This window comes from Eutrigla gurnardus (genome assembly GCF_963514095.1).
Source record: "Eutrigla gurnardus genome assembly, chromosome: 3".
Lineage (NCBI taxonomy): Eukaryota > Metazoa > Chordata > Actinopteri > Perciformes > Triglidae > Eutrigla > Eutrigla gurnardus.
Window position 1 is genome coordinate 10,476,296 of NC_139917.1, and position 20,552 is coordinate 10,496,847.

At 40.4% G+C, this 20,552-nt stretch overlaps 1 protein-coding gene and 1 long non-coding RNA gene across 2 annotated transcripts in view; one reads left to right on the forward strand and one right to left on the reverse strand.

Annotated features, from left to right (window-relative positions):
* The window catches only part of LOC311011403 (uncharacterized protein), a 97,543-nt gene that overhangs the window by 72,089 nt on the left and 4,902 nt on the right, over nucleotides 1-20,552 (reverse strand). The window lies entirely within an intron of this gene.
* Nucleotides 14,280-15,044, forward strand: LOC311010697. Its single transcript, XR_014596823.1, has 3 exons — nucleotides 14,280-14,417; nucleotides 14,549-14,607; nucleotides 14,847-15,044. It is a non-coding gene; the product is annotated as an uncharacterized lncRNA (long non-coding RNA).

The window sequence follows — 20,552 nt, forward strand, 5'->3', positions numbered from 1 at the left end:
AGCAATACATACTACACAACACGTTCAGGTCGCATCTGCAGACCAAATCCTAAATAAATGTAATGAAAAAAAAAAAAATGAAAAAATTACTTTGTACAATGTGTTCATGTATGGTTAGGATGAGTAATTGTTTGACTAAGTAATCATAATTCATTGTGCATGTCATTGTGCATGCATTGTGCACGTGCATGTGCATGTGCAGGTTAAGAACTCATTGTGATCTCATGGTTGAGATACATTTGTCCATATTTAATATTGGATTGTTTCCAGTTCACCTAAGTGCAGCTAAGGTTATTGCTAAAAGCTAAAGTCATATAGAAATGTTTACAGTGCTTTCATTAATCCAGTGCTCCTTCATTTATGTTTGGGATGTGAGTTTAAGGAAAGGGATGTAGATCATTGATGATGTTCCCGTTGTGCCCAGTAGGGGTCGCACCATCTCTGTATATTCTGTGAGTGTTCGGGTTATCGGTGCTCAGTTAGTTATGCCTGCTAGGCTGTACGTAAGGCTCCCACTCCATGCTCTCTGAGTTATAATAAAACCACACTCTTTGGAGATAATGTGTGATCATTGAACTCACACACATACACACGAAAGCATCTACACTACTGTTTCTGTGTCACAAAAAGCCTATTTAAGATTTTAGTGATTTAACATGAGATATAATTCTTTTTTGGGTTTATCTAACATCCAATTTGGAGTTTAAAGCTATTAATGGTTCCTGTGAAAATCGGTTTAGTGACTGGAAAAGTAAAGGTTTATATTTTAATTTAACGTTATGTCTAACTATCGTACTAGATCGCTGTCTTTATAACGTTACTTTTTGACCGACTTCTTTGCTCGTCTTTTTTCCCTATCGTATATAAACTGATTATACGTGGCTATAATGATTATTAATGTGTATTAAACTAACATGTAAGCAATATTTTTATGAAGGGACAACTGAGGAAACCTGGGCGCTCATTGAGTGGCGGGCGGCAAATGAATGCCTCTTCACAGGCGTGAGGAATTCCAGTAGGACTGGGTGGGAGTGAGTATTAATCTGAGTGCTTGTATCTATTGCTTGTATGTCTGGCCAGATTTGGGCAGTCTCCATCCTTAATGATGAAAATCTTCTTAATGTTTCACTCTGTTGATGTTTTTGCCTAGGGACTTTGTTGCCACTTCTGGTCTTCCTGTTTCAGCCAAACAGGCCAAGAAGAGATGGAACAATTTGAAAGCCAAATACAAGGTAATCTGCCTGCCGGTTCCCAGTTTCCTCTGCTTGTAGTTTAGACTGAGAGATATTTTTTAAATAAATACTTAGCTTTAGTTTGACCGGCCATATATGGAACCTAACACAGACGACAACACAGATGCCGAGGCCCTTGAAATACTTCATCAGTAAAAAACAATCAGTTTCACAGTGTAGTAATTACACCCTATTTTCAGGAGCTTAGGGACCCACCGACAGGAAAAGGGGTAGAGGCTGGAGGTGTGACTGCTGCCACTTGGCAGTGGTATAGTGAGATGGATGCTGCACTCCAGGGGCAGCATTCAATTAGTCCGCCCTAGTGGCAGCAAATCTCACTGCCACTACAGGTGGTGCAGTCAGCACAGACCCGGCTGCAGAAAAAAATTTAAGGGGGGGCATTACATTTTTTCAGGGGGGCAAACTTTTTCAACCTACATTTTATATGCTTCAGGCTGAACAATGGCTCTGTGACCACTTCTACCGTGCGGAGAAATCATTTTCCTCTTACTAAAAAGGGGCAGTTCATCCCAAAATCTAAAAAACAAACAAACAAAATAGTGTAGTGCTGTGTCCATTTATTCAACTCAAGCAATCAAGAAGACCAGCAATAAGGGTTGTGGCATGTAGATAGCACCATACAGCTTCACTTCTACTGGAAACAGAAGCACTGATGTTAACAGTAACACTGGAGTAAACATTCATGCTATGAGAGGTAGCTACAGCAGCTAGGGAGCACAAGGAGCAGAACAAAGCAGTGTTACCCTTCTGCCTACAAGTAACCTAAGTTTGTGTATGTGTGTGTGTGTGTAAATGTGTGTGTGAAGGAGAGAGAGACACAAAGGTTTAACCACTTTTAGGCCCCGTACACACGAAGCAAAACAAACTTTTTTTCTCCGTTTTGCCTTGGCGTCGTTTCAAGAAAATCTGCGTCCAGACGAATCCACTGAAAACGACTCAGTGTGCTGTAGTACATATTCCAGGCCCTTATGTGGCGCTGTTTCTGCTACAAAAATGCAGAAGAAGAGACGGAGCGTGACCGGATGTTTGCCGTTGCTATGGCAACACGTGAGAGTTACGGCTAATCTCCGCCCGACCACCCGATCAATAAACACCCATAAGATGACAATTTGGCCCATATAAATAAAACCAGCCAGGAGAGAGTTGCAGTAGTCAAGGTGGGAGATGACCAGTGCTTGGACCAGGAGTGGATGAAGAGATCTTCAAGGCCCTTCAACCAGATTTTCCCTCCATCTGGCTACAGCCAGCAAACGATCTGTGTGTTGTTGATCCAATGCAGCATACAGTACAACTCTCAGCCGCTGGTCGCTGAAGCGTTGGCATTCTGCATAAACCTGAAAAACACAAAGTGACCTCACTCAGCATCAAAATCATCCCATTAATAATATCTACTACATTCCATAGGTCAACATACATATATAACTTCATAACAACCATATATATATATATATATATATATATATATATATATATATATATATATATATATATTGTTGGGGATGTAGCAGGGGCAGATTTGGTTATCAACAGTTAATTATTAATATCAATATGATTATCGGTATTAATAATTATATTTAATATATTATCATGATATAATCATGAATAAATGGGGCACCACCCTGGGATCAGGGAAAAGATAACCTAAAACTGTTTTCAGTCTCAATATAAAAGGTTTATACTCACATGCCAATCATCGTGATCATTGGCATAGAAGTATAAGAACAATCTAACAATTGAAAAGGCGTGGAATTCAAGCACTAGCCTTCACAACCTGCTGTTATCCAGTGACATATACACAACAAGCACAAGAGAACGCTAGTTATAATATAATAAGATTTATTAAAATCAGTTATAATGATCACAATCAATAACACTGCAATTAACAAAGCCTTATTACCTAACTACCTAACACACAAAATTAAGCTAAACAGAAGGAGAGACACACGTGGAGTGTGTGTGTGTGTGCGTGTGTGTCGAGGGAGAGAGAGAGAGAGCGAGAAAGAGAGAGAGGGAGAGATGACCGGGTGCGGCCACCAGATGGAGCTATTCCTCACAGCGTTCAGGGGCGGAGCCACTGACGTCCGATGGGGTAGCGAGAGAGGGAGAGAGAGCTATGGCCGGGCGCGACCACCAGATGGAGCTATTCCTCACAGCGTTCAGGGGCGGAGCCACTGACGTCAGATGGAGTAGCGAGAGGGAGAGCGAGAGAGAGAGCGAGAGATGGCCGGATGCAGCCACCAGATGTAGCTATGTCCTTAGCGTCCGCCGGGAACAGCTGGCGTAGGACACGTGTGTGCGGCGTATATGTGTGTGTGTGTGTTAGCGGGACACAAACAAAGAGAGAGAGAATGCGCGAGCGATATTCTGAGGCTCAGAAGGCGTGCAGCTATCACACGGGCGCGCGTGAATGAACTGGCGTTTATTCCGCGAGACCGGTCTTTTAACTGATAGTAGAGGCTTTCTGAGCTCGCGAACACTATTACAGAAATCAACCCAGCTGCGTGGGTACACGATCAAAATATTTTTTATTTATTTATATATATATATATATATATATATAAATAAATAAAAAATATTTTTTGTGCAGTCATTAATGTATAAATCCCGAAATAGGCCTATATTTGTGAATCCTTCTGTGTGCATTTATTAATATGGACACTGATCTGACGTGTCTTAAGCTAACTCCGTACACGGAACAGCGTATTTCCATCACTCAACCCACTATCTCCGTTGTGCAGCATTTCTCACAGCTACAGGTCTAACGTTGCTACTCAAACGTCGGTCTCGTTAACGTTAAATACAATGGTGTAAGGAGTCAGCACAGTAATTGCTAGCTAGAAACTTCTGACAACACGTTAGACATAAGTCGTTTGGCACAATTTCAAATAAACGTGAGTTTGTGGTCAACAAAGTAAGTTTAGTCACACAGAGTAATCACTTCAATACGTATTGTACACTTACCGTTTATGAGCGAGTGTCTCTGGCGGAGTCCAGTCTGCAACACCAGTCGGAGACGGAGTCCAGCGGTGAAATGTCAGCAGCCCTTAACGATCGAGTTCTGCTGGCTCTGATTGGCTGGCAGGCGCATGATCAGCGCATGGGCCAAAGCCTCCTCGTTACCTATTGGTCTGCGCCTGAACTTGAATTTTAAAAGAATGCGCGCCTTTCCTTACAGAAAATAACCTACAACATGCATATTAGGCATACAATAAATGACATGAACATTTGTATATGTTTTTTTTTATATATTTGGTGAGGTACACTCAGGTTAATTTAGATAGTGTATATATGTATATGTATGTATGTATATATATAGTATGTCCACACTGTATCTATCTGTTATTTGATGTAGGATAATAAAATGCTCATCTCATCATCTCACCCTCGATATGCAGGCCACTGTCAACATGAATTCAGACAAGGATTTTGGCTTTTATAGACCATAAGCCTATAGAGCCCAATGAGGTGGATATGTGATTTGTGAAATTGAGCTGTAGGCCTAGTTAACCCAGATGTTACTTGAATTTGCTTGACTCATTTTGTTATTGTCACAAGTTAGAAAGTACGCTTGTGTAGGTATATCAGCTTGCTTGCTATGACTCACGAACCACAAATGGACTGTTGGCCATAGCTCACAAAACTCAGCTAATTATCATTAGCTGAGTTTTGAGGTGCATACCAGGTGAGGTTGTTTAATAATGTATCTGTGAGTTAAGGTTGAGTAGACTGCTGGTTGGTCTCAGGTACATAAGTAGTAACATTGAGCATGTCCTAGCTTTCACGATCCCCTCCAGCTCGTCATGCTCAGAATATCAAATGAAAGGAATGGACCAGGTGGCATTATTACCAATACCTAAACTTCTGCACCTCATGCTTAGTGTGTAGGCCATGTGGCATATGTGCTTACTTGCAGCCATAGCTGAAGGTTGTTTTAGTTTGTGTAATGTGAGGTGTATGTGGTTGAACCTCTGCCCTTCCAGCACACATTGGTTCTCCGCCACTTTTGTTTTACTTATAGGTTTTTGTTGATGTAGCCCTTGCTAAAGTAATGGGTGTATTTGCATGTTGATAACAATATAATGTACAGATTCATAATTCATGTGAAGTTCATTGTTTATTGATGTGTTTAAAAATGCATAAATATGGTTAAAATACAAAGGTTAAAAAAGTTAAAAATCTACAAGAAGTATGTGTTTAAAGTATAAGTTCATGTCATCTCATGTCGTGTCCTAAAAGAAAAAAGAGTAAGTTCATCTGAGACAGTGTTTAAGTGTAATTACGTTATTTACACAATATTATTTGTTTTAAGAGGAGCACAAAAGTCTTTGCTGTGATTGGCTTGTGCAGAGAGCAGTCTGACGTGAGGGGGAGGGACTTAGACTGTGTTGTGATTCCGGGAAGAAAGCAGGAAGAAAAAAAAGAAAAGAGGGAGAGACACGAGTTAGCCCAACCGCGTCGAAGTTTTGAGACTTTTTTAGAGGCTGAAAGTTCTTGTTTTAAGGTGAACGGACTGTTACCGGATAACACAGACTTTTGTGCCCTGTCAAGAGGATCTGCGCCCTCCGGTGTGGACGAGAACTGTCGGACGGAATCGTTACGAGCGGACTGTGAGTTTCGGCTGCGCCTGCCGGTGTTATGCCGAGTTCTGCCTGCCCGCCGAGAACTGCATGCACCTCGCGGGAGCGCGCACAGCTGAAGGGAAACTACCGTAATGATTTCTGAAGGCGTGGCTGTGTTTTAAGCGTGGGATTTCAGATAGTTATGCTAAAACAATATTTTTTAATGTGGAAAATGAATGTGGGGTGTCATCCACACTGTCAAGGTCGATCAAATAAAGTCAGCTGGTGCTGAGAAGACCATTTGATTCCTATCATTCTTTGATTTGAAGTCTCACTGAGTGTTAAGGGGTAGGCCTACATGCTTTATTCGGCAGAACTGATTGCTGCTGCTGAATAATGCATCAGTTATTATTTATGCCTCACTAACATTAAATGTATGAAATTCACACTGTTAAGCCAAAACAGCCTAAAATATGAGCTAAATAAAAAACCATGTGATTCAAAGATCTCCAGCAATAAAGTTACAGGGTGGATGCGTTATTCGGCAGTGCTGTACGTGAGCTGCCGAGAAGTGCATTCCCCTGTTTTTCCAGGCTAGAAGATTCTCGCGATTGTGTCAAACATTAAAAACACCAGCAACTGGAAAATGCTTACAACAAAATTGTGTTTGTGTTCATAATACTAATAATAATAGATTTTATTTGTAAAGCGCTTACAGGTAATACAATTTATGAGAATCCTAAACTGTTTTCAGAGGAGGCTCTTCAAAACCTACAGTTCAAAAACACACCGTGAAGACCATATTGTGAGTGATTACAAGTCAGTTACATTTTATATTTTGATCTGTAGCATACATTTTCACCACAATTATTTCAAACGAAGCTTTTTCTTATCAGTTTCTATTAGGACTCCCCTCTCTTTGCCAACAATATATATCAATCATTGTAATAGCATATAGCCTAAGTACATATGCAATGATACAATAAACTCTCTAATTGGAGCATATTTATTTGTTCAGACATAAATATGATATTATCATCGTCGTCATCAGCGTTTATAATCCTGCATCCCGTAGTAATTTCAGGTTTCAGGTTTTTCAAGGCCTGATAGTGGGTGTGCCGTAATTGCGAGAGTTGTGTCGTGAGGTCAATTGCCATTTTTGCTAATTAACCTGCCATCATTCTTGGATCATGGACCCTCAATTGCACGAGGATATTTTGCAGTATAAAGTTAACGGCAAATATAAAAGTGACCTTACAAGAGCAGAAAAGTCTGAAATTCGATGAAAAGCTTCAAGGTACCATGTTGAAGGTTAGTGCTTATCCATCTATCTATCTAGTTTTTGAGGAGCCATTTGTAAACCTTAAATTTAGCTAGCCTACATTTCTGGAAGCACGCCAAATCAAAGACGTTTTGTCGATGGATGCTTTTTTGGGGTTTCTAATCCTGCTTACTCAAACACTAATCTATTCATATTTAGTGATATAATGAAGTAATACAGAAATAATAAATACATTAATACATAGCATACAAATACAGACAGATATTAATCCATAGATAAATAGACAAACACACAATTTCTTCATTGAATAAATGAAGAAATTGTGTGTTTGCAGACAAACATGCAGTACCAAACAAAACTACAGGTGTAGTCTACACCTGTAGTTTTGTTTGGTACTGCATGTTGATAACCTGTCAATAGTAAAAATCGTGGGATGACTGAGCACAATTTCCTTGTAAACTACTGTGACTGATAACATGACCATTTCATTTGAAAATGCATTTAATTAGATTAGCAGTAGGCCTACTTAATTATTAAGGGAGCCTATGTATACGTTTGACCAAAAAATTAAAGTTTTGGCTTGTCACAAGTTGATCTTTGTATAATGTATCTTCTAGGAGGAGCACTCTATTACATCAAGGGATCTGGAGACGTCAAAACAAAAGTGGTTTGTGGTGTAGAGGAAGCCAATGCCATTTTTGTTGATTTTCATGATAGCCCAACAGGAGCTCACAGCGGCCAGAAAAAAACAAGGGATGCAATTTCCAAGCGTTTTCACGGGCCTGGAATGACCACGGATATAGACAAATGGGTAAGAATGCATCAAATTAGTCATGAAACAAATTCCTGTGTGATTTTATTTTTACTACTAAAGAGCTTTGTAGTCTGTAACATGGTCCTATATCAATGAGCTTTTGAATGACAGTTTTTCTCAGTCACTTTGGTACATTTTTCGAATCATCCTCAACATTTGCAAAACAGTAAGAGCATTTCTCAAAACAATTAGGACATGGATTACCTGCAAAAGCCAGTCTCTTGCTCAAAATCCTTAGTTCATCTCTCAAAAGTAAATATCTGTCAATGAACATGTCAGTGCTTCAGAATGACAAGTCCTTGTGTCATTGTGTTCAAACAGGTGGCAGAATGTGCAGTGTGCCAGTCAACTCAGCGGCTGATAAAACAGGAGGTTCAGTATACCCCAATAAAAGTATGATTTTTTCTCCATATTGTTAATGTAAAAAAAATGCAAGAAAAAAAAGTGATTTTCGTCTTCTGATTTAGGAGTTGAAGATGTTTTTCCAGTCATTCAAGGATTCGTTAGCTTTATTTGATAGTGAGGAGTTCCCATGCATTTAACAAAAAAAACTAACACCATGGTGTCAAGGCCATTATATACACAAGCCAATAATTTAGATCACATTAACAAAGGTGTAAGTACATAAAACTGACAGGGTAGGATGTGGTGCTGGTGGTGCAGTATTGTTTTTTTTTAAAGACAGGGGACATTATACTGATTGCATTTCATCTCTGCATGTGTGCAAAGTTTGTGATACCAGAGATGTTGATACTTACTAGCTATGTGTAATAGTAGTAGAATATAAACCCTGATAATGGCTGGTGAAACTGCCATTCAAGCCACTTGGACCAGCCTATTTAGCTTAGTAGATACAGTATAATGTAGATATGAGGCCTGTTTAAGCAGCCAAGTATCTGTTCTCTGCTTTGGCAAGAGTAGAACTCAGAGCAAAGCCAACTTAAAAGTAGAGACACAATGATGTCATATGTAAGAGGGTGCAGTAGATTTCTGACTGCACAGTCTGATACCCACTGCAGACATAATTTAAATTTAGTGCTGAGCTTCTTAATGCTCACTTAATCTTTGGGTGCATTTCACCATATGCATTGATAAATGTAGCAAACAAATGATCTTAGAGTTCCACATGGCCAATCCCTACTTTGTTTTGCACTTTCCTTAGACTATAGTTTAATGAGAGCTGCTGCAATATGACATACTATGCTGCATGTGGCTTTATTAAAACATTTTTCAAAATATGCATAGACACTTGAATGTGGCAGTTGTGTTTGTGTGCTTCACATGGATTTCATCTTATATCCATTGGCTTTCTGTGGTGTGCCATGCATTTGTTGAGGAGCTGTTCAGTGTCACAGATGTGCAAGTCTTACAGTAATCGATGTGTATAATAGCAATGACAATTTTGCTCAGCTGAGTTTTCATTATGTGGCTCCTCACATGAGCCAACTGTCACAGACTTGTTAGGGTTTGAAAATCATAATACTGCCTTGTGAAATCAAAAGACACATGAGATAATGACGTGAAACACACGCAGCTAAAATCTAATGAAATTAACCACCACTCTGTAAAATTGAGGAAGTATCTTGGATAAGTGTTAATTGTCTTCAAATGTTTTATTATGACCCTAGAGGATTTAGTAAAATTTTGTTAATACAAGTTAATACCATGTTGTTACATGGATATACACACTTTGGTTCATTTGTACCATTGTCTCATTTTACTTGTTTTGTTTTAGGTAACACAACCATTTGAGCTGATTGGAATGGACCTCATTGGTAAATTGGTGACAACAACCGCAGGCAACCAGAACGTGTGTGTAATGATCGATTATTACACAAAATGGCCACAAGCCTATCCACTGAAGACAAAACGTGCAGAGGTGGTCACAGAACAAATAATCAAATTTGTCCACCAGTTTGAGGCTCCGAAAAGGATTTTGACGGATCAGGGGAGTGAATTTGTCAATGCGGTATTGCTGGCCTTACTAATTCAACCTTTTTTATGCAGAACTACTTTTATTGTATGATAGTAATATATTTTTCAAGTGAGGTTTTTAACATTTCATGTTAGTTTCTAAAATTATATTTTTATAATTATGTGTCTAACAGATCAACAAGAGTGTGTGTGCCAAATTAGGCATCAAACGAAGCCTTTGCGCTCCCTATCACCCCCAGACCAACGGTCTAGTTGAGAGGATGAATGGAACCATCCAAAAGTAAGGAAAGCACAGCATGACTATGCTGAAATTGTCATTGACAAATTACATTGTTTTAATGTTGCAAAAAAGCCACACATAAATCTAAAATGTATACCTTTTTTAAGGGCTCTCTGCAAGCTTGTTGGGACAAAGCCTCAGACCTGGGACGAATATCTTGATGCTGTTATGTTTGGACTGCGTACCAAAAAACAGATGACCACCACATTTTCACCTTATTTTTTAATGTTTGGTCGGGAAGCACGTTACCCAGCAGAGATTCCTGAGGATTATCAGGTTTGTGAAAATGCAAAATTTAAGTTAAATGAAGTATGAGGATGCAATGTTAGTTAACTTATGGTGTAAAAAGAAAAGCACTCCCAAGATTTGTTTTATTTTTTAAATTTGATCAGAATCAGAATCTGATTTATTGGCAAAGTATGTACAGACATACAAGGAATTTGACTCCGGTTTATGCGCTCACTTGTACACACATAAGGAAGACAGCAACAAGAACTGAGCAATGACATAATACAACAGAGAACACGTACAAGTACAAACATAGATAAGTAAGGTGGAAGGTGGATTAAGGTGGTCAGTCGGTAGTGAAAATAAACAATGAGGCAGTAGTGCAATGGGATAGATAATAAATATTGGATACATATATATGTATATGTTATGTACAGCAGGGTTGCAATATCTATGGCAGTGACAGTGGGACATGAAAAATTATTTAGTGATGAGTAAGTGGGTTGATGATATAGGTAGTTATTGACAATGTATGACACAAACAGGAGTTCAGGTTGATTTTGGGGCAAAAGGCAGCACTAGTGTATTTTGAATAATGTTGACTTATCTATTTACAGCTGGACAATAGTGTTGAGGATGTGATACAGGAGGAAACAGTCTCCAAAGACATAGAACGCCTGGATGCAATTAAGAGCATTGTTCAGGAAAATGTCTCAAAGGTCCAGGATAAGACGCAGCAGAGACTAAAATCTAAAATGGACCAAACCACATTTGCAGTTGGTGACAAAGTGTGGCGCCAGAACATAAGGAGCCAACAGCGCAAAGGTGGAAAACTGGACCCAAACTTTCTTGGCCCCTTTGTCATAACATCAATGGAAGGCAAACGTGCTGATCTGCTTGCAGCTGACGGTTCAGTAAGGAAAAAGGTGAGTGTTGACCACCTCAAACCTTTCAAGGTCCAGAATCCACGGATTCCTCACAGGATTGCCTCAGGAGAAGCAGCCACAGCACCAGCCGCCACCGCTTCAGCCACCACTGCACCTACAGCTACATCCCCAGCACCTACACCCCCAGCAGCCTCAGCACCTGCAGCTGCAGCCACAGCAGCCTCAGCAGCTGCAGCCACAGCACCTGCACCTACACCCCCAGCAGCCTCAGCACCTGCAGCTGCAGCCACAGCAGCCTCAGCACCTGCAGCTGCAGCCACAGCACCTGCACCTACACCCCCAGCAGCCTCAGCACCTGCACCTGCAGCCACAGCAGCCTCAGCAGCTGCAGCCACTACAACCTCAGCACCTGCAGCTGCAGCCACAGCAGCCTCAGCAGCCACAGCAGCCTCAGCTGCAGCCACAGCAGCCTCAGCACCTGCAGCTGCAGCCACAGCAGCATCAGCACCTGTATCCAAGGCACCCAAAGTCAGGGCAACTAAAGTCAGGGCAGCAAGAGTCAGGGCACCAGCGAGCAGAGGACCTGTTGCCATGCAATCTGCAGCCTCAGCAGCTGCACCTACACCCCCAGCAGCAGCTGCAGCCACTGCAGCCACAGCACATGCACCTACACCCCCAGCAGCCTCAGCAGCTGCACCTACACCCCCAGCAGCCTCAGCAGCTGCACCTACACCCCCAGCAGCCTCAGCAGCTGCACCTACACCCCCAGCAGCCTCAGCAGCTGCAGCCACAGCAGCCTCAGCAGCTGCACCTACACCCCTAGCAGCAGCTGCAGCCACTGCAGCCACAGCAGCTGCACCTACACCCCCAGCAGCCTCAGCAGCTGCACCTACACCCCCAGCAGCCTCAGCAGCTGCAGCCACAGCAGCCTCAGCAGCTGCACCTACACCCCCAGCAGCCTCAGCAGCTGCAGCTGCAGCCACAGCAGCCTCAGCAGCCTCAGCACCTGCCACATATACGGAAACAGAAATAGATACATGTATGTTTTTGCAAATTTCATTCTTTGTCTCTAAAAACATATACTGACTATCATGTGCACTATTAATTACTTAATGTTATCAAAGAGGCTTCAGTAAATGGACAGGCATAACCAGACATCTAACAGTTTAGGGTTTGTTTGAGGTGATTATTGATGACAATTATTTAATTTCTGTGATGTATAACATAACATGGCTAAATCATTGAGCAGTATAGTAACAGATAAATTACTACTATTTAATTTTGCAGATGTGAATGAGTTGTGGGCTGGGAAACACTTGAATGTGCATGTTATTCTCACCAAAATTGGACCATACAAACTGTTCTGCTGGGACATTGCAAGGATTGCTCCCAACCAAGAGCTTGAGAGTGAGGTAATTTTGTTATTATTCTATGCTCTCAGTTCAAGTTCCATTTTTTACTTCATACTTTTTTAAACACTATATATTACTGTAACATGTTCATATATTCTGTAGCTACTTATTCCAAAACTTCACTCAATGAATCAAGTTGACGTAATATGTAACTCGAATTGACTATTTTTGTGTAACACTGTGCATCATTACACATATTTCTTCAAAATTCACCATGCTTTATTCTATGTCTTTGTTTAGGTTATCTGCATCTGTAAATCACTTTCTAGTGTTTTGAAAGATGTACACATGAAGAGTGTTTGTATGGGCGGGTTCACTGGTAGGCCAAGCAGGGCTGAAGAAGTTAAATGCACTGTAGTGCAGGACATTAGTGCTCAGTAACAGATAGTGATGTAAATATGTTGTAAATCTAAAAACCTGTTGTTGGAACAAAATATGAAATAATTAGGTGTTTTTTTTGTATCATTCACAGGTAATCAACGCTTACCTTACCTTGCTTGTGCGACGGTACAACCAAAAAAATGTTGATCAGGCTGCTGTAATTGATAGCTTCGAAATGACACGCATCTGGACAGGGAAAACCTCCAAACTCAAGGTTTGTATAGAAATCTTTTTTATGATTTGTAATTTCAAATGTACAATTTCACTGATGTAATTTTCATTAAAAATAGAGGTATAACAATGACATAAACGTTGCTATGAATGCCATGTTTCAGTCCTATTTTCAACTAAAGCAAAATACTGGTTTCTCTTATCTTGATTTTCAGATGGATCCATCGAGATACAAAAAGATAGTGGGGATTTTTAATGAGCACCACCACTGGATGTTAACGGTAGAAGTGTGACCACTGTAGCTTTTATAAGTCGTTTAATAGAGGCCACATCTGTTCTTTTATATTATCAATATTTGGGAGGCCAGTAGTTAAGGGGTCTGAGCAGTAGTAGTTTACAGTTAACCACACAGATACAGATGAATTGGTTGGACAGGTTGGGCAAGTTTGTGGCAATTGTGTGCTGGCCTACTTTCTAGGGTTGGAATGTTTCACTGTTAAAGCTTTAAAATGCAAAGCCTAAAACACGTTTCCTTCCAAAAATATGAAGGTGATTTGTCCTGAAGAAAAAAACTGTCTTTTTCTGGATCCGATGGGAGAGTCCCAGGCAAAAATGAAAAGGTGCAAGGAAAAAACAAGGTGACAAAGAATTAAAGAAAGCAATTAAAAGTGTGTGTGTGTGTGTGTGTGTGTGTGTGTGTGTGTGTGTGTGTGTGTGTTTATATGGGTTTGAAGAAAGTTAAAGTTATAAAAATCTATATATTGTTCCATAAGGGCATTCATGCGGAAAAGAGGATGCAATGTGTCAAGATGGACATGTAGCAGTCATCCACATGGACTACAGAGAGACAGCACATCATGCGGTGTCTTTGCCTTGAAAGTGAGTGTAACTGGCTATTATTATAGCCATTTTTTTAACCGTGAATTAATAAAGGTGACAAGAACATTACACATTACAACTGGTTTCAATGTACATATCCTGTGATGAGTATTTCATTTTCTTTATGAGTGCTATGTAGTTGGTCTACTTATTTGTTTTCATTTGTTTTTTTGGAGGGGTGATCAAAAAGTAATCTTAAAAATGCTTTGCTGATCATCTATTTTCATCAGTTTGCTGAGTGTATATTGGAGGGAAAGGCCACCACCTTTGACACAAGCACAAGCGCTGTAAACAGCATGAGAGTGGATATAGCCAGCACTCTCCTCCGTGAATCTGGTGTGTTTCCCTTTTGGCTTATAATTTGTATGATATTTAAGTGTCTTGATATAGTTTTGTTCTTTCAACAACAACAAAAAGTTTATACTTATTATGAATATCAAATAACACTGTTTTATGTGTTTTTACAGACACTCTCCAGGACCTCTGCCATCATTGTGGATTCAAGGACAGTGATGACCCTCAATGGGTAATTACATAAATTTGAGACATACTTTGTAGCTTACAAAATCTACATCATTATCTCTGAAACATCAGTCACTTAGGTATGTATCTCATGGGTTAGTCTGTCATTACTTGTACCAGGTTTATAACATAGTATTATAGTAATATGGTAGTAGTAATGCCCTCAGTAAAACAGAAGCAATGTCAGAATTATGAAATACATGTTGTTCATATTAAACTTTAATGTGCATTTCAAATTTTCAGATTGCCTGTGACAACTGTGGCAGGTGGTACCACCATGTCTGTGTGAAGAGTCCAGCGCTGGATGAGGACTACCTCTGCCCGCTATGCACCTAGACAGTTCTATGCAATGGGGGCTTGACAATTGTAAATAGTTTAACATTTGATTATTTATTTCCATTTTCTTATTCATTTATTCATTATCTTGTTTGCTTACTTGGGTATTTGTGTGTAATTTTATTTAAATCTAACACTTACATGTACAGTACAAGTACAGTATGTTTTATTGTCCTGGACCGTTCATCCAAAGTTCTGAAGTCCTGTTGGGTCATGCTGTTCTTTTATTTAATAAATACTGTATATGTCTCATATTCCAAATACAGTGTGAGTGCTACTATCTACTAAACTGCATTTTTGTTTTGTTTTATAACTAATAACACCTTTTGTGATTAGACGGGACCTCGGGACCCTAAGCAAGGCCGTGCCAGTGGATCTCAGACAGCATTCAGGCTCGTATGGTAAAAGCAGGTCACAGATATAGGCAGGAGCCTGACCCGAGTTTTAAGTAGTTTATTTATATTTCTGACTGGATAAAGTGTCATCATCCCAGCTGGTGAACATTTGGAGGTGTATGTGCACATAGTAAGGGCCTACTATAAAGAAATCTCCAAGTCTGTACACTGTACAGCACAGAACACTGTGTGTAATATGGGCTTCCCATAGAAAGAAATGTATGGTCTATGTTTATTTTACTGTGAATTTAAGGCTGAGCCCCACCTGAGAAAGGAGATGTATTTCTCAGCAAGTAAAAACTCTACTGCCGAATAACGCATCCACCCTTTAACTTTATTGCTGGAGATCTTTGAATCACATGGTTTGACCAGCTCATATTTTGGGCTGTTTTGGTTTAACAGTGTGAATTTCATACATGTGCTACTCTTCTAGCCTGGAAAAACAGGGGGATGCACTTCTCGGCAGCTCACATACCTGTACAGCACTGCCGAATAACACATCCACCCTGTAACTTTATTGCTGGAGATCTTTGAATCACATGGTTTTTTACCAGCTCATATTTTAGGCTGTTTTGGCTTAACAGTGTGAATATCATACATTTAATGTTAGTGAGGCATAAATAATAGCTGATGCATTATTCAGCAGCAGCAATCAGTTCTGCCGAATAAAGCATGTACCCCTTAACACTCAGTGAGACTTCAAATCAAAGAATGATAGGAATCAAATGGTCTTCTCAGCACCAGCTTACTTTATTTGATCGACCTAGACAGTGTGGATGACACCCCACATTAATTTTCCACATTAAAAAATATTGTTTTAGCATAACTATCTGAAATCCCACGCTAAAGCACAGCCACGCCTTCAGAAATCATTACGGTAACATAACACCGGCGAGCCGCCATTTCCCCCTCATCCCCCCGTTTCCCCACGGACTGTCGGGAGCGCATGGACTGTCGGGAGCGCATGGACTGTTGTAGGGAGCCGTGAGTAACTGTTGATTTGCACGTGCCTTTTATTTTGCTTTCAGAGAGCGAAGCGGCCAGTGTGTTTTGGGCCTCAACGCACACGAGCAACGAAACAGGCCTGCAACGGGGTTTTGGGGTAGCTTTTCCCAGACTGTTGTGGACGGTGGTGTGTGTGTGTGGGTTCATTGCATTATTCGCTCGCTTTATGTTTCATGATATTTGGTGTGAAGAACCAGTGATTGCCAGCATTTAAAGTGATTTAAAACGGGTATCATTTCTGTTGAATATTAATTTTATTGTCACTGAACCCAAGTGGTTATTTCACATTTTTTATTTTTCTATTTTGAACTAAAAAAGTATTTACATTTAAAGTGCTATTGTGTGTGGTTTTCATTTACTCAATTCATATTTTATTTATTAAGCATAACAAAAAAGTTTAACCCAGGCCCGCCCCATAGGTACATGAGACGGGTGTTACATTATGTAAAGTGAACACAATGTTTTTAATTTTAATATTACGAGAAAGTGATGATTTGTGATGACTGAGTAGATATTTTTTACATCAATTTGTAAGTTAAAATAATTACTAAATGTAAACTTTGTAGCAGGAAGTGCAGTGGTGCATTTCCTCCTCAGAGGTAAGGGGAGGGACAACAGAGAAATTAAGAACACCTGAGAGCTGGGGGAAGGGTGGTGTGAGTGAGACAAAGGGCTGCATGGAGGAATCAGGAGGAAGTGAGACACCACAGGAGGAGAACCCAAAGTTATCATTGGAAAAAGAAGAAAGTTAAAACAGCCAGAAGGATTAAAAGCAACCCCGGAGTGTGGGCAAAACCGAAGGATTCTTTGAACGCGGCGCTCGGAAGCTACAATCATCTGGACACTTTCAGTTAAGTGGTTTGTCTGCCTGTAGCTCTCCAGGCTTCTTCCCCCCTCAGCCATTATTTCCACCATACCCCCCCCCTGGACACAGCCAACCCTCTCATCGTTACGTTACCCCCCCACTCCATCTAACCCCTCACCCCATACACCCATGCCTACACACCTATCCATAAAGACTGAACTGAACTTTTGTGCAGAAAACCGGACTGAATTCACAACCCCCCCCCCCCCCCCCCCTGACACGCGCACACACACACACACACACACACCCTCTACCTGCTCATCTGAGTGAACTGAACAACTGAACTGATTTGAATTATAAAACCATTCACTTTTGCATTTTTTATAGTGAATGCGATTTGTGTTTATGAACTTTGGGACTTTGATTTCATTTAATGTCGCCATACAAAATGTGTTGATTTATTACGGGATGAACTGTATTATTTACTGATTTAAGTGTTTTGATTCGTTGTTGTGGGGCTGCACGGTGGTGTAGTGGGTAGCACTCTCGCCTCACAGCAAGAGGGTCCTGGGTTCGATTCCCGGGTCGGGCCCTTCTGTGTGGAGTTTGCATGTTCTCCCCGTGTAAGCGTGGGTTCTCTCCGGGTTCTCCGGCTTCCTCCCACAGTCCAAAGACATGCAAGATGGGGATAGGTTAATTGGTGACTCTAAATTGACCGTAGGTGTGAATGTGAGCGTGAATGGTTGTCTGTCTCTACATGTCGGCCCTGTGATAGACTGGCGTCCTGTCCAGGGTGTACCCTGCCTTCGCCCAATGACAGCTGGGATCGGCTCCAGCCCCCCCGCGACCCTAAATACGGGATAAGCGGTAGACAATGGATGGATGGATTCGTTGTTGTTTTGGTATCAATTAACATTTCATTTCCAGATCTTTTGGTGGCCAGTGTTTTATTTATATTTCATCTTTTGTAGCCAGGGCCTAGGCTAGCGGGACCTACAGAAAATGTTTAATTGGTATACAGATACTTTATAATTTACTTATTTCCTGTTTATGGATAAGAATGACAGGTGGCCTTGTGCTCCTGTCTGGCGCCCAACTCAACGTTTTTGTATCTGTCTTCCGCCCTACGCTACAACTTAGGCTACGTTCACACCGCAGTTACAAGTGACCTGAATCTGTTTTTTTCGCTCATATGTGACCCATATCTGATTTGCTTTTGACAATGTGAACAGCACAAGTCGCATTGAATCTGACATTTTCTAATCAGATTCAGGCCACATTTAAATGTGGTACTGAATCGGATACGTATCGGATTTTTTTGAATGCGACCGCAGTCTGAACAGCCAGGTCGCATTTAATGCGACTTTGACGTCATTCTGACCCGCGCTGCACTGTTTTGTAAATGAATGACAAATAAAGTTGATTGAAAAGCGGGCGGGAGCCAAAACACCGCCACACACTGTTTTTAGCATGAAGCCATACAGTACCACGTTACCGGTTGCCGTTGCCATGTTCGCTTCCGTAAACACCGCTGTGGTGTGATGTCATCAATGATCAACTGCGCATGCGGGTCACTTCAGGAGCGTGAGCTGTTCACACAGCAATCCGTAGACAGGCCGCATTTAAAGAGGTAATGTGAACAGCCAAACAAAAAATCGGATTTGAGCCATAAATCGGAATTGTGCATTAAGACCTGCGGTGTGAACGTAGCCTTAGTGCGCATGTTGTCCATGTTGTCCATTGAGCATAACAATATATGCCGTTTTAACATTATTTACGTTGTGTTGTTGTAAACAGTATAACAGAAATGTAGGGATTTTTTTCTACTCACAGATTTTAATTTAACCAAACAAAGGAATCTAAATTGTACTCAACCTTTAAATTTAATGTTGCTATGACAAATGTTAACTCAATTATGTGTACTAGAACATAATAACTTCTTAAAGACACATAACATTTAGACAGTTTTATGTTAAGACAGCACAACATTTTTGTGTTCAGCATAACTCTGCAACTCTAGTCATACTCCTACTGTGTTATTGTTATGTAAAGTGAACACAATGTTTCTCATTTTATTGAACAAGAAAGTGACAACTTGTCAAATTAACATAAAAAACTGAATAGATATTTTTTACACCATTTTGTAAGTTAAAACAATTACTAAATGTATACTTAGTTCACAGTTTCTATGTTGTCCATTGAGCGTATACAATATATGCCATTTTAACATTAAATATTTATTTATTTTATTTATTTATTTATTTGTTTATTTCGGGCATGTCCGTTAAATCATCATCACATATCTTTGTTCACATAGTTAAATACACATGGCCGAAAGGGAAAGCGGGAGAAGCCAAGGCTTATCTAGTCCCGCCCCCATTACCCACAGGATAAAATCGTCATCATAATCTTTTCTTATCATTGCATTTTCCACTTGACATAACTTTTCCTTTTACTTGTGACATTTGACATAACATGTTACAGCAGTAGGTGGTACAGAGAGCTGAAGTCCAGTGCATACAGATTACGTGTGTGTCTGCACACGTGTCCGTATTAGTTCATCATGAGTGAGCAGCAGTCTCATCATGTAACAAAGTCTGAAGGGGGTCCAATCGCCTCATGTCCAAGTCAGAGTATAGTGGCGCATCAACATCAGTAGAAGTTTTGGCTACGCATTTGTAGACCAGGTGTCTAATCTCTGTGTCCTTCACTGGTGTGAGAAACATTGAGCTGGGATTTCTGTCTCCATCCTTATCTATTTGTTATGACCACCGGGTTGTCCTTCTGCGTGATGTTAAACTTGAGGTAGGGAGGGTAGTTTGGTTTTTTACTTTTATTTTTAATCACGTTGTTTAGAATATGCCATAATTTTTTGTATACTTCTGCTAGTAAATTGCTGTAATATTCTTTCTAGCGTTCTGACTGGGCCGTCCTTGATTTAATGAACTGTCTGTACAGAGTATATTGTTGTAGTATATAATATTTCACCCACACATTCATTGAAGTCTTCTATTTTTGAGTTAGGTGCTCTGTAAACACAGCTTATAACTATATTTTTACCTTTCGTTACACAGATTTCAATTGTCACACAATCCAAGAAGTGATCCACAGCTTTAGACATATTTTGTACTCTTGTATACTTGGCGTTACTGTCAATGAATAGTTATATCCATCCAGGAAAAAACTCTGTGCCTTTGTCTTCATTAATCCAGTCTTTCAGTCCCTGTAAGAACCGTTGAACTTTGCTGTGCTGTAGTTATGGAGTGTTTGTGAGCCATACTTTAGTTATCGTATTTCTCCAGCTCATCCTTACTCCTGATCTGGATTACTTTGACCTCTTCTGCTGATGCTCCCTTTGTTTTTATGTAGATTCTGCAGTTTGCCGTCCAGGTGTGTTGTATCTTGCCA